Genomic DNA, 13,924 nt, shown 5'->3' with positions numbered 1-13,924 from the left:
GCTGAAAGAAATCAAGGATAAGACAAACAGATGGAGAGATATACCGTATTCTTGGATTGGAAGAATCAGTATTGTGAAAATGATTATACTACCCACAGTAGTCTACAAACTCAATGCAATCCCTATCAAATTACTAAGGGCATTTTTCATAGAACTAGAGCAAAATATTTTACAATTTGTCTGGAAACCCAAAAGACACAAATAGCCAAAAAATCTTGAGAAAGAAAAACGGAGCCGAAGGAATCAGACTCCCTGACTTCTGACTATACTACATAGCTACAGTAATCATGACTGTATGGCACTGGCACAAAAACAGAAACATAGATCAATGGAACAGGATAGAAAGCCCCGAGATTGACTCACAGACATATGGTCACATTATCTTTGACAAAGAAGGCAAGAATATACAATGGAGAAAAGAAAACCTCTTCAATAAGAGGTGCTGGGAAAACTGGACAGCTACATGTAAAAGAATGAAAATAGAGCACTTCCTAACACCCTACACAAAAATAAACACAAATGGATTAAAGACTTAAATGTAAGGCCAGACACTATCAAACTCTTAGAGGAAAACATAAGCAGAACACTCTTTGATATAAACCACAACAAGATCTTTTTTGACCCACCTCCTAGACTAATGGAAATAAAAACAAAAATAAACAAATGGGACCTAATGAAACTAAAAAGCTTTTGCACAGCAAAGGAAAACATAAACAAGATGAAAAGATAACCCTAACAATGGGAGAAAATATTTGCAAAGGAGGCAACTGACAAAGGATTAATCTCCAAAATATACAAGTAGCTCATGCAGCTCAATATCAAAAAAACAAACAACCCAATCCAAAAATGGGCAGAAGATCTAAATAGACATTTCTCCAAAGAAGATATACAGATGCTAACAAACACATGAAAGGATGCTCAACATCACTAGTCATCAGAGAAATGCAAATCAAAACTACAATGAGGTATCACCTCACACCAGTCAAAATGGCCATCATCTAAAAATCTACAAACAAATTCTGGAGAGGGTGTGGAGAAAAGGGAACCCTCTTGCACTGTAGGTGGGAATGTAAATTGATACAGCCACTATGGAAAACAGTATGGAGGTTCCTTAAAAAACTAAAAATAGAATTACTATATGACCCAGCAATCCCACTACTGGGCATATACCCTGAGATAACCATAATTTTAAAAATCAGGTACCACAATGTTCATTACAGCACTATTTACAATAGCCAGGACATGGAAGCAACCTAAGTGTCCATCAGTAGATGAATGGACAAAGAAGATGTGGCACATATATACAATGGAATATTACTCAGCCATAAAAAAGATGAAATTCAGATATTTGTAGTGAGGTGGACAGACCTAGAGTCTGTCATACAGAGTGAAGTAAGTCAGAAAGAGGAAAAAAATACCGTATGCTAAAATATATATATTGAGTCTAAGAAAAAATGGTTCTGATGAACCTAGGGGCAGGACAGGAATAAAGAAGCAGACGTAGAGAATGGACTTGAAGACAGAGGTGCTCAGGGAAGGGTAAACTGGGAGGAAGTGAGAGAATAGCATTGACATATATGCACCACCAAATATAAAATAGATAGCTAGTGGGAAACAGCTGCATAGCACAGGGAGATCAGCTCGGTGCTTTGTGACCACCTAGAGGGGTGGGATGTGGAGGGTGGGAGGGAGGTGCAAGAGGGAGGGGATATGGGGGATATATGTATACATATAGCTGATTCACTTTGTTATACAGCAGAAAGGAGCACAACATTGTAAAGCAATTATACTCCATTAAAGATGTAAAAAAAAAAAAAAGATGACATGGTACTGGCACAAAAACACGTATACAGATCAATGGAAGAGGATAGAAAGCCCAGACATAAACCCACGCACCTATGGTCACCTAATCTATGATAAAGGAGGCAAAAATATACAATGGAGAAAAGAGAGCCTCTTTGATAAGTGGTGCTGGGAAAACTGGACAGCTACATGTAAAAGAATCAAATTAGAACACTTCCTAACACCATACACAAAAGTAAATTCAAAATGGATTAAAGACGTAAATGTAAGGCTAGACACTATAAAACTCTTAGAGGAAAACATAAGCAGAACACTCTCTGATATAAACCACAGCAAGATCCTCTTTTGACCAACCTCCTACAGTAATGGAAATAAAAACCAAAAGAAACAAATGGGACCTAATGAAACTTAAAAGCTTTTGCACAGCAAAGGAAACCATAAACAAGATGAAAAGACAACCCTAACAATGGGAGAAAATAAATGAAGCAACTGACAAAGGATTAATCTCCAAAATACACAAGCAGCTCATGCAACTCAATATCAAAAAAAACAAACAACCCAATCGAAAAATGGGCAGAAGACCTAAATAGACATTTCTACAAAGAAGACAAACAGATCACCAACAGACACATGAAAAGATGCTCAACATCACTGATTATTAGAGTAATGCAAATCAAAATTATAGTGAGCTATCAACTCACACCGGTCAGAATGGTCATCATCAAAATATCTACAAACAATAAATGCTGGAGAAGGTGTGGAGAAAAGGGAACCCTCTTGCACAGTTGGTGTGAATGTAAATTGATACAGCCACTATGGAAAACAGTATGAAGTTTCCTTAAAAAACTGAAAATACAACTACCATATGACCCAGCCAATCCCACTCTTGGGCATATACCCAGAAAAACCATAATTCAAAAAGATATATGCACCCCAATGTTCATTGCAGCACTGTCTACAATAGCCACAACATAGAAGCAACCTAAACTTCCATCAAAGAGGAATGGTTAAAGAAGATGTGGTTAGTGGAATATTAGTCAGCCATAAAAAGGAAAGAAATTGGGTCATTTGTAGAGAGCTTGGACCTAGAGACTGTCATACAGAGTGAAGTAAGTCAGAAAGAGAAAAATAAATATTGTATGTTTACTCATATATGTGGAATTTAGAAAAATGGTATAGATGATCTTATTTGCAAAGCAGAAATAGAGACACAGCCATAGGGAACAAATGTATGGATACCAAGGAGAAAAGGAGCGGGGGTGGGAGGAATTGGTAGATTGTGATTGACACATATACACTATTGATACTATGTATAAAATAGATAACTAACGAGAACATACTGTATAGCACAGGGAACTCTACTTAATGCACTGTGGTAACCTAAATGGTAAGGAAATCCAAAAAGGAGTGGATATATGTATAAATATAGCTGATTCATTTTGCTGTACAGTAGAAATGAACATAACATTATTATTATTATTATTTTTTTTTTCTGTATGTAGGCCTCTCACTCCCGTGGCCTCTCCTGCTGCGGAGCACAGGCTCCGGACACGCAGGCCCAGCGGCCATGGCTCACGGGCCCAGCCACTCCACGGCACGTGGGATCCTCCTGGATCTGGGCACGAACCCGTGTCCCCTGCATCGGCAGGCGGACTGAACATAACATTTTAAAGTAAGTATACTTCAATAAAAATTAATTTAAAAATAAGTAGTAATAAAAATATACAACACTGAAAAAGAATAAAATCACTGTATTTTACACCTCAAACTAAAATAATATTGTAAGTGAACTCTACTTCTATAAAAAAGAAGTAGTTCCAGGAAACCAAAAATTTCAGGCTGATAGCAAGAAGGTGAAACTAAATACATGTATGGGTCCTTTCAGTTTTATATCAGTATGAATGAAACACAACTTAACAAATGTTCACATTTAAGAAAACAACTGTAAGAACAGAGTTTTATCTTGACTGACATTTTCAATCTGAGTTATAAAGTCATCTGAATGTAAAAATATATATGTATTATTTCAGGTTGGATTATAGATATACGGGATCGATCCAGTGTTAGGCAAGTAAACATTCTCTCCCTACACTGAAGTTACTGATCTACAGTTCAAAAACCCTTTTCAGATTCTGAGTGTCATGTTTCAATGGGAGTCATAGATAATCTGAAGACTAGGTAAGGCATTGTTATCAGAAAGATAACTGTATGAAAAACCTGGCAAATGAGGACACCTAGAGAAAAAAATAGGGTGTTTGGTTTAGAAAAGACGTAACTAGAGAAGGTACATGGTAGCCATGGTCATACACTTAACAGGCTCTCAGGTGGAAAGACAGGGCCTATCAGGGGCAAATTACGAAGAGGTTGATTTCAGCTCAGTGTAGAGAAGGCATTTCTAGCCATTCAATTGTCCTCAAAATAAAATATGTCTTCTTGTGTAAGAGTGAGATACATTCTCCGAGAAGTTTTCAGACAGTTGTTAGATAATTCCCTTTGGGATGTGTATTATATATGGGGATTCCTGCATTTTGTAGGATGTTGGGTTGAGAAAGGGAGATAACAGCTAATGTGTGCTGTTGCTTATTTAATCTTCTCTCCATAACTCAATATGTTCATCTACAGGAAACATGGGCCCTACATGTGGATAGACGGTGTCACTGAAAAGTGACAGGTGGTTTGACAGAGGGTTTCATAAGCGGTGACAAGTTGACAAAGGTTTGTAGACAATGATTTCATACAATGTGGGTGCCTGAAGTGCTGGGATGATAAAATGATGTCATCACAAAAGGAATTTGCTGCTAAAGAATGCTGAGTCAAGTGGGTTTTTTGTTAACAGATTGTCTGAACTTTGCATGAGTGTAGGATCATGTGCTTGTCATTATAAAATTCAAAGTATGATAATGAGATCATGAAAGTCAGAGAGGGAACAATCTTGAGTAATGCCCACCAGCTACTCTGCTTCTTTGATGCTAAAATCAATTACCTAAAATGCTGAAGAAAGAATCTTTCAAACTTTCAATTTATTTCTCAGATCTCATAGCATTTTAGAATCACATTTAAAGTAAGCAAGACTGGCAAAGGACATGATCTTTGGATGTAGGACAAGATCGTGATTTTACTTACACTTTTGTTTTTCTTTAAAATGAATAACAACCTCAAATATGTGAAATGCAGTAACTTCACATCAACTTTCCCTTGAGATTTACTAAGATTAAATTTATTTATTAAATATATATAGACATACATATATATTCTTTTTAAACTTCCATCTCCTATAAAAATTGTCAAAGTAAGAATGAATCCAAAGACCATCAGAAAGACACTAAAATTAATTTTGAGTTCACTAAACTGTTCAAGCTATTTAAAAATAGTTTACTTTTCATGTATTTGGAGTTGATCAATTTAGAACCTATAATCATTCCAAGACCAATTGTTCAATTAGAACATCAGGTTGTTACTAAAACATAAACTGTATTTTAATATATTAACATATTTGCACTGATTTAAGTTATTGTAACATTGGTTAGTAGTTTGTTGATATTGAAGACAATAGTGCTAGACACTCATGAAATTTTGGAAGAAAATATAAAGATCTGCATCTGCAGCTCTCTTAATGTTGCTTTCTTGTTGAGTCGTTCATTTCTTTAGTCAACAAATATTTAAAGAGTGTGTGCAAAGCATTGTAGAAATCCAGCATGTTTATACATAGCTTTTACACTAAAATATCCCCTGAAGTAATTCTTCAATGGTCATATCCTTTTGTAATGAAGTTTTGTTGTTACTGTTTTTAAAGTGTTGGTAAATTGATCATGGATTTTATGGCTAATAGAGTTTCCAACTTAAGTATCTGAAAACTTTTAATCAATTTTTTCCTTGGAAATCTGTCCCACGGAGGGGTAGACTTAGAAAACAAAGGCTGAAAATTCCTAGAGTTTACTGTCTTCATATTAATATATTTGTGTGCTTTTCAAAATCAGCAGAAAAAAAAAGACAGCAATTTGATAGTAAAGATTTAACAGTGCTTAATTTATTTGATTTTATACCATTACTGACCTTTTATGTAATGACCCCACTAGAGTACGTGGCAATAAACACAAATGATGAATTTAAGTATTTCCGGTCCCCCTTTCACATTTTTTGGCCAAATCATAAAGTGTCATCAAAGTCATTCATTGGAAATTGCTTTTTCACAGGAAGCTCTACCTCTAAAAGTCTGAACCACCACAAAGAAATGCATCTCATCAAGTAAGTTAATTTAGTATATGGATTAGTCAGTGTTTTCCAGAGAAACAAACCAATAGCGTGTGCACATATAAAGGAGGAGAATTGGCTCACGTGGTAATGAGACTGGCAACTCCAAAATTGGCAGAGTGGGCCAGCTAGCTAAAGCCCCCAGAGAGCTAATATTCCAGTTCATGTCTGAGGGCAGTCTGTTGGAGAACTCCTTCTTGCTTGGGAGAGGCCCATCTTTTGTTCTGTTCAGGCCTTCAACTGATTGGATGAGACTCAACTACATTATGGAAAGCAATCTGCTTTACTCAAGGGTAACCAATTTAAATGTTATCTCATCCAAAAACACTTTCCTAGTTGACACATAAAATTAACCATCGCTGTATAGGAATATTGCCAGATGCAGAGCCTGAGGCACAGAGGCTCTGAACTGCAGAAAGACTCTATCTTTGCTTGTGAGGTTTTGGGGAGTCATTAGGTACTGAAGACTCAGGCTAACAAGTTTGGTCCATGCCATTTTGAAAGCAGTGTTTAAAAACTTTTTTAAAAAGAAGCCATCGGGCTTCCCTGGTGGCGCAATGGTTGAGAGTCTGCCTGCCAATGCAGGGGACACATGTTTGTGCCCCGGTCTGGGAAGATCCCACATGCCGCAGGGCGGCTGGGCCCATGAGCCATGGCCGCTGAGCCTGCGTGTCCGGAGCCTGTGCTCCGCAACGGGAGAGGCCACAGCAGTAAGAGGCCCGCGTACCAAAAAAAAAAAGAAGCCATCAAGCCCAAGAAGTCTGTAAGAGGTAATTGATGAATTTTAAAATCAAAATTATTTAGATAATTTACATACAATTAAGTGCAACAAAATGTACAGTTCAATGAGCTTTGAGATATATATATATATATATATCTCCATGTAACCATCACCCCAGTCATTTCCAGCACTCCAGAAAGTTCCCTATTCAGTGACCATTTTCTTTCTGCCAGGTATCATGCTTAATGATGCATAATATGTTTTAATTCTCATTAAACATATTGAAGTTGGCAATATTATTCTCATTCTAAAATTAAAATGTTTAGGAGGTCACAGCATTTTCCCAGTAGCCCAGCTGCTTACCCAGTGAAAATGCTGGGATTTGAATCTGGACACACTAGACTCCAATTCCTCAACCACTGCATGACACTAACTCTGTAAATACTATAGCACCACAGTTCTCATTTGCAACATCACATCTTGTCAATGCTATGGGTAGACCACACTCAGCATCCCCTTCTTTCATTTATTCTCTTATGTTGTTATGTACTGATCTGTGATCCTTGCTAGGTTATAAACTCTGAGAAGGGAAAGACCCATATCATATTAATTTCATCTACCTCTTTAATCCGGAGATTATTCCAGTGATCTGCATATAGTGGCAATTCAATAAACATTTGCTAAACAAATAAAACACAGTGTTATAATTTTATATATTTCTAGCTCTTTATAAACCTCCCTAAGTTTTCCTGTTTTTGAATGCTATTGAGAAACATTTTAATAATTCATGTGTCTGGATTGTTGTAGAACTGCAAATCATAGAAACATGTTCCTAAAGAAAATAGAATAATCTTAAGCCTAACTTAGAATAATAATAACAGTTAACGTCTCCAATTTTTGAGCATTTATTACCTAACAGACTCTACTGAGTGATTTATTTGCCTATTCCTATTTAGTGGTCAAAAGCACAGTCTCTAAAATCAGACTTCTTGGACTCAAATCCTCCCTCTACTTATTAGCTGAGCTTATTGTGTAAATTATTTTATTTGCACTTGCTTCAGTTTCCTCATCTTTGAAATGGGGTAATAATAGTACCTACATAATTCTTGAAAATTAAACAGTTTAAAATGCTTAGAAAAGTGCCTGGTACATATAAGGCAATTTTGTTATTATTATCTTATTTAAATTCTTAAATATCACCAATTAAAACCTAACATATTTCTTAATTAATTTATAAAATCAAGAAGAATATTGCAGCTCATATTACCCTACAGAAAATTTAAGTAAGTCTTCAGAATGACTTTTCCCTGAACAGATTTTAGGGATAATCAAGGGAGTAAATCTACATTTTGTGGGATTATTACTAAATGCAAATACTTAGCTAAGAAAAAACTAAGATGGTGAGATTGAATGCTTTTTCCCTACGATCAGTAGCAACACAAGGATGTCTGCTTTTACCACTTCTATTCAACCTTTTACTGAAGATGATAGCCAGGGAAATTAGGCAAGAAAATAAAATACATTTTTCTACACTAAGCTGACATAATCTTGTACATAAAAAAATCCTAAGGAATACACTAAAAATCTATTAGAACTAATAAATGGGTTCAGCAAGTTTTCAGGATACCAAAATCAATATACAGAAATCAACTGTATTCCTATACAATAGCAATGAGCAAAACTGAAAATGAAATTAAGAAAACAAAACCACTGAAATGGCATAATAAAGAATAAAATACTTAGGAATAAAGTGAACAAAGAAGTGCTAAACTTATACTCTGAAAATCCCAAAACAGTGTTGAAAAGTTAAAGAAGACCTAAATAAATGAAAAGGTATTCCATGTTCCTGTATCAGAGGATTCAACATTGTGAAGATGGCAATACTCTCCAAATTGATCTACAGATTAGTGAAGACCCTATCAAAATTTCAGCTGAATTCTTTGCACAGAATGACAAACTGAACCTAAAATTCATATGAAAATTCAAGACATCCAAAGTAACCAAAATAATTATGAACAGGAAGAACAAAGCTGAAGAATTTGCACTTCCCAATTTCAAAACTAATTTCATAGCAATAGTAATTAAGACAGTGTTGTACTGGCATAAGAATAGACATATAGATCAGTGGAATAGAATAAGGATCTGGAAATAAATCCTTATGTTACAGTTAATTGATTTTCAACAGGTGCCAAGACAAGTAAATGGGGAAACAATCATCTTTTTAACAAATGTTGCTCAAACAACTGGAAAACCACACAGGAAAGAATGAAGTTGGACCCTTACCTCACACCATATATAAAAATCATAGATCCCTGTCAGCCACAGATCTCAAGGATAAACAACTCACACACTTACAACTATAATTGTTGTATGTATCCATACAACAATTCTGTTCTCACTTTCAGTACAGTATTCAACAAATTATGTGAGATACTTAACACTTTATTATAAAGTAGGCTTTGTGTTACATAATTTTGCGCAACTGTAGGCTGACGTAAGTGTTCTGAGCACTTTTAAGGTAGGCTAGGCTAAGCTATGATGTTTGGTAAGTTAGGAGTATTAAACACATTTTCAACTTATGACATTTTCAACTTACAATGGATTTGTTGGGATATAATCCCATCATAAATCAAGGAAGATCTGTACAAAACTCTAAGAAAAACAATTAAAAATGGGCAAGGAAGCTGAAAAGATATTTTTCTAAAGAACATGTACAAATAGCCAATAAGCACACGAAACAATGCCCCAAATCATTAGTCAACAAGGAAATGTAAATCCAAATCATAAGGAGATACCACTTCATACTCACTAGGATGCTTACATTGAAAAAGTCAGACACACCACCTCAACTTGAGACTTTAACACATTTCTCTCAGTAGCTATAGAACAAGCATATACACACACAATCAGGAAGAATACAAATAGTCAAAATAACACATTAGCAAATTTACCAAGCTGACAACAATGGCAGAAAACAGTCTTTTCACGTACACAATAGAACATTTACCAAAACCATCCATATGCCAAGCCATAGTGCAAGCATCAACAAATTTTAAAAGATTGACATCACTTAGAGTATTTTTTCTGATAACAATGAAATTAAGGTATATATCATTAGTGATATCTCATAACTAGAAATCTCCAACTGATTAGAAATTAAGCATGTATGTCTAAATTTCACAGTTGGTTCAAATAAGAATCACATTGGGAATTAGCAAATATTTTGAAGTCAGTAAAAATAAAGATTGACAGATTAAAATTGTTAAGGTGCAGCTAATGAAGTGCTTGGAATTTTAGCTTTAAATGCACATTAGAAAAGAAGAAAGACTGAAAATTGGTGATTTTAATTTTCATCTCAGGAAAATAAAAAAGGTACAGCAAATAGAGCCCAAAGAAAGTAGACAGAGGGAAATAGTGAAAATGCCTGCATCCTAAAAATTTCATAAGTATTAAAAAGGAATGGATGATAGCCATTCTGACAGGTGGGAGGTGATATCTCATTATGGTTTTAATTTGCATTTCTCTGATTATTAGCAATGTTGAGCATCTTTTCATGTGCCTGTTGGCCATCTGTATGTCTCCTTTGGAAAAATTTCTATTCAGGTCTTCCACCCATTTTTTTTTTTAACATCTTTTGGAGTTGGTGCAGCCTTTGTGGAAAACATTATGGTTTCTCAAAAAATTAAAAGCAGAACTACCATATGATCTAGCAATTCCACTCCTGGGTACATATTCAAAAAAAAAAAAAAAAAGAAAACATTAATTGGAAAAGATACATGACCCCAATATTCATAGCATCATTATTTACAGTTAACAAGATATGGAAGCAAACTAAGTGTCCATCAACAGACGAGTGGATAAAGAAGATGTGGTATATATATATATATATACACATACATACATACAATGGAATACTACTCAGCCATATAAAAGGGTGCAATTTTGCCATTTGCAACAACATGGATGGACTTGAAGGGTTTTATGCTAAGTGAAATAAGTCAGACAGAGAAAGACAAATACTGTATGATATCACTTATATATGGAATCTAAAAAATAAAGCTAGTGAATATAACAAAAAAGAAAGAAAGAAAAAAAGGAATGGATGTAAAATGTTTGGCTCAGATGCCAGAAACATAGTTAAGATACCATAAGCATTAGCTATGTATTATTAGCACAGGAACAAGAAAAAAATGGAATATTCATCCCATTTCAAGGGGAAACATTTGCATTTCACAGTGTCTGTCTTTATAGTAATAGCTCCTCCTTTCTGTGGGAGAGATCAGCTAATGAAGCTTCTGGTGGAAATTTTTGGTGAGAATTAGTGAAGGGGCGGGGAGGAGCCCAGGGAGCTAACATTTACTGCATCGTCCCACATGCCTGATGCTCTGTTAAGCTCACTGCCGGTGCGTGTTTATTCCGTCCTTACAGGAGCCTGGAGGGATTAATGTGTACCTTTCACAGATTTGGCCACTGAGGTTTATGGAGGTGGAACATCTAACCCAAGTCATACAGCTGGTGAGGGCAGAGCTGGGATTTAGACAGCAACCCGCCTGTGCCAAAGCCAGGGACGTGCATTCCACTGCATCATCAAAATGACTCTTTATCTACGGGGTAGGTGAATCCTGGCTAAACCAGGCTAGTCTCAGTTGCCTTCTCTTCCAGGTTCCAACCTGGGGACATGTTTTCTACGCTTTCCTTCAAATCACGGAAAAGCTTGGCATAAATATTTTGTGTGCTTTGAAGAGTTGCTGGCTTGGAACTCGTCCCCCCACCCCTCCCAGCCCACCTCCATGCACACGTGGTGCAGGAGCAATGCCATCGGGGGGCAGGCGTTCTGCTGCCGGCGTCCAGGTTAGGGACCTCACCGAGCAGATGAAGACCTCAAGTGCCAAAGGAGTAAGGGAGGAGGGGACTCAGGAGGAACCTTTCCTCAGGACCTACTCCGTGCCAGCCCCTGTGTGAGGTCTTTGTGTGAGCTCTGTCTCCGTGCCTGCAGCTGTGTGACGAGACAGCGTCAGAACTGTCCATCGTTCCCTTCCTCAGCTTTCAGCTGGGGAGAGAGGTGTTAAAGGCCGGGCACACCACACAGGGCGGGGCAGGCACCCGACTACCTCCCATTGTTCTCCGGTGAGTGACCTGACTCGTCCTGCAAACCCACTGCGAGAGGGAGGGGGATTGCAGGGGATCTACTCATAATTCTAACTATAGTGAGTGTGGCTTTGCGGTCTTCACCACCACATAACATGAACCCGTCCTCAAGACAGTTCTGTAAAGCGTCAAGCAGAAAAATGGGGGCAAATGCTGTATTTCCATTGCATTGCCCAGAAATGCACTCAGTAAACTTCAACCTGAAGGAAGCTACACAGAACATGATCCAATTTTCCTCTTTTTGAGTGGGAGAACATATTCAAACTGCGAGGTCGAGTCATAGAAAAAGTGGATGCTTTAGAAAGATATTTTTTGTCAGACTATTTAGAATTTAATTCTGAAAATTTGTTATTTTAGAAAAGTGGTAATGTCTAATTCTATTTATAACTTAGCCTGTCAGACAAAAGAAAACAATAATCTTTTTCAATTGAGAGAGATGTTGTTTTGAGATACAACAACAACAATAACAAAAATCAACCAGGGCATAGTAATTAAGGGAGTTCCTAGCACACCAGGATCACTGCTGCTAAGTGAACCACCAAAGCCCTTTATTTCTGTTACTGGCATTTCTTAAATTTTCCCCAAATGTCAATAATTTTACAAAATAAGCATCTGCTTTCACTTTAAATAAATGTGTCAAAAACTTTAGATAGAAAGCTGAAAATTTGATCTAAATTGATAAACTAACAAGTCCTTAATTACTGAAAAAAATGTGGTAAAATCTTTATTTGCTTTTGCTAAATTTCTTCTCCTTATGATAGAGCCAGCAACTGAGATGATACAAATGCTTTTATTCAGCACATGAGAAAGAAGTGTCAGTAATGATAAGCAAAGGGAAAATTCCCTTTGAAGCCACGAATGTTCCTTGAGAAAATGTACACACTTTGAATTCTAGTAAATGTTCCTCCTAAAAAAATCTATGATGAAGCTGTTCGTGGTCCCAGTATCCCTCTTTGAGGGATGTGACCTTTTGGAGGTTCCTGCAAGAAATGTAGAGGTGGATTGCAGGGTTTGCTTGCAAAACATTAAAAATTTTTGTTCATGTTGTGATAGACATTTGGACCCATGAAAGCTAGGACCTGGTTGCTTCCAAGTCAAAGTGGACAATCAGGACAAAGAGAAATTTATGGCAAAGATAAATTTCTCCTGTTATTGCAACATTTCCCAGTATCATCTCATACCCAGCCACCTCACCTCACTAAGTAACCACAGTTATTATGATAATGGAAAGTGAGCCAGCTGCTGTGACCTTGGCTCAAATTGTCCCCGGAAATCTATTTTAATGTGTTTGCTCTTACCATCTTGATACATTTAGTATGATATCAAGCACTAAGTGATCAGGAAATCCCACATACTAGTGTTTCTCAAAATGTAGCCTAAATACCACCTCCAGCAGCATCCCCTTTCGTTCTTTTTATGAATGCTGATGTCGGGGCCCTGCCCCACACCCACTTTATCATTGAAAGGCCTGGGGCCATGAATTGTAATAAGTACTCTAAGTAATACTTATGACACTGAAATTTGACAACTGTAGATCTAGGGGAAAGGTCATAGAGAATTATAGATCAGTACTTATTTACACAATTGACTAAGGAATTACAGATTTCTAGAGGAAAATGATACTGCATTATCCTATCGATAGAATAATTTTTTCTCTGCTCATCTCGTTTAACCAGGATCTTAGTTAGTCCAGACTGCTATAACAAAACAACACAGACTGGGTAGCTTATAAACGACAGAACTATATTCCTCACAGTTCTGGAGGCTGAAAGTCTGAGATCAGGGTGCTAGTGTGGTCTGGTGAGGGCTCTCCGCTGGGTGGCAGACTTCTTATATCATCATATGGTGGAAGGGGGATGGGAGCTCTCGTGGGCCTCTATAAGGGATTAATCTCACTCATGACCTAATTACTTCCCAAAGGCCCCATCTATTTATGTCGTCATATTGGGCATTAGGATATCAACATATGAATTTTAGGGGAACACAAACATTCAGACCATA

Source organism: Aethalodelphis obliquidens, unplaced genomic scaffold (assembly GCF_003676395.1).
Source record: "Aethalodelphis obliquidens isolate GAN/ISIS:26980383/991018 unplaced genomic scaffold, ASM367639v1 scaffold36, whole genome shotgun sequence".
Taxonomy (NCBI): Eukaryota; Metazoa; Chordata; class Mammalia; order Artiodactyla; family Delphinidae; genus Aethalodelphis; species Aethalodelphis obliquidens.
This window is presented reverse-complemented; position numbering follows the sequence as displayed.